The sequence below is a fragment of the Misgurnus anguillicaudatus genome, chromosome 11 (genome assembly GCF_027580225.2).
Source record: "Misgurnus anguillicaudatus chromosome 11, ASM2758022v2, whole genome shotgun sequence".
Lineage (NCBI taxonomy): Eukaryota > Metazoa > Chordata > Actinopteri > Cypriniformes > Cobitidae > Misgurnus > Misgurnus anguillicaudatus.
The window spans coordinates 29,298,428-29,300,881 of NC_073347.2; positions in this window are offsets into that span (position 1 = coordinate 29,298,428).

Consider the following 2,454-nt stretch of genomic DNA (forward strand, 5'->3'; position numbering starts at 1 on the left):
TCAATGAAAAAATGCGAATAGACGCAAACTTTTGTGGGGCTATGCGGATGGTTCAAATTGGACAGTGTGATTGCTGTGAAAACGCATGCTATTCGCCTCAAACACATCTTCGTACAAGTTGAAAATATTAAACTCCAGCGAAAATTTCGCATGACACAAAGTTAAATCCTGCGAGTAATATAGAGCGAGAAATGCAATGCTTTGCGTTTTGGCGTGTACACAGCATTATGCTAAAAGCATTGCATTTCTCGCTCCAGATTACTCGCGAGATTTAACTTTGTGTCATGCGAAATTTTAATTTGAGTTCAATATTGCGCGAAGACACTTCGAGGCAAATAGCGCTTGTTTTTGTGGCAATCGCACCATCCAATTTGAGTCCATTCGCATCTCAGCATTGACTTTATATGTAATCTACTTTGATTACATATAGTATGGAAGTATGCGGTTTCAGACACAGCAATAGCTTTGCGTTTTGGTGTGTACCCAGCATTTGCTAAAAGTACAAACCAAAGGTGAAGCATGGCATTTCTCGCTCCAGATAATTTGCAAAGAACTTTGTGTCATGCAATATTTTCATTGCGCGAAGATGTTTTGAGGCAAATAGCGTGTGTTTTTGTGGTGATCGCACCATCCAATTTGAGTCTATTCCGCTTCTATTCGCATCTCAGCATTGACTTAAAGGGATACTTCACCGATTTAGCATTCAGCTTTGTATCTGTAGAAACCCGGCAGTATTACTGAATGACCATGTTTCCCTCCCTCATTTCCCCCTGAGAGGAGAGATATCTGCATTTTGGTTCTGCAAAAAAGTCCTCCGATGATGTAATATGACGATTTTTGCATCATCGGAGGACTTTTTTGCAGAACCAAAATGCAGATATCTCTCCTCTCAGGGAGAAATGATGGAGGGAAACATGGTCATTCAGTAATACTGCCGGGTTTCTACAGATACAAAGCTGAATGCTAGATCGGTGAAGTATCCCTTTAATATGTAATCTACTTGCACAACTGGTTAAATTTACGTTTGCTGTGTATGCTCCATTAAGCTTAGTCTCAGACTAAAATGTTTTTTTGAGCTGTTTCAAATGAAAACAACACTTTGTAAAATATATCAGGCCAAATGTTTTATCTTAGAATGCATTCCAGTAATGTTTTTATAAGTCACATTTATTAAAGCCATAATGTCCTAATTCAAGGTCAAAGACCTAATCCTGGCTTAATTTAAGCCTTGTCTGTAAATAGATTATTTTCTATACCATGTTAAAAGGGCCAATTTTATTATGCAGGAAAAAGTGCTGTTTTCTGTCTGTCTCTTTAAATGCAAATGAGCTGGTGCTCTCCTCCTCGTATGTGAACAAACTTTGTGTTTTTCCTGACATACGCGGCGTCCAAAACTGCCTACTTCCATACTATATAGTAGGCGAAAAGCATTACTTCGCTTACTATATTGTATGGTAGTATGCGGTTTTAGATGCAGCGATAGTTTTTAATGAAGCTTAGTCACAAACGGCAAGCAAAAACCGAGACGAAAATAACTTGCGAGATGTACGACCTGTAAGCAAAGTCAACAGGTGTTCAATGTGTTTGCTTACAATTCTGTGTTTTCTAAATTGTAAACAAAAGTCCTTGTTGCACTTTTTAAGTTTAAACAACTTGAATTAACAAGTCATTTAAACTTTCTTGACTAGTGAGGAGTTGGTATAAATAAAAAATAAAGTTAAATCGGTTTAAGTTATTACAACTTTATTTTTATAATTTATAGCAACTTCTAACTAGTCAAACATTTTGAAATAACTTACTAATTCAAGTTGTTTAAACTTAAACATTTAAGTGCAACAAGGATTTCCTAAAGTGTAAGCGAATACTCATAGTCTATTCTTTGACTATAGTTAGACGTCTATTAGACTTTCAACAAATTTTGCCTTATTTTAGCCATAATTGCTTGCTGGTACAACATGCTGGGGGCAGTACCTATGCTAATACTACACAGTCAGTCAGCAGTTGTGGGCGGGGCAACATGCAAATTAACTCTTTCCCCATCGACAAATTAACTTGTCAATTAAGAGGATCGTTTCCCAGCCAAATGACGAGTTTTTATGGCAATCTATATTTCTGCTATATATCCATCAGGTGGGCTCTTACCCAACTTATAAAACACTGATCCACTGATATGAATTTCTCATATTAGGTTACAGAATTTTTTTTTTATATATGAAATCATATATGAATTCCTGCCTGTGAAAACCCATTTAAAGTAATTTATTTGTGATTTACTATTTTCAACGTAAAATCCTCGTAGATAAAGTAAAGAACATTCTTTAAAAATATAATCTTGATATCTTTATTATTGACTGAGTTAAATCATGTCAAAGATTAAAATTAAAGTTTAAATGCTCCTTGTCCCATTAGTAGATTATGACACATTAGTCTAGATATCACAGACTGAGTCATAAA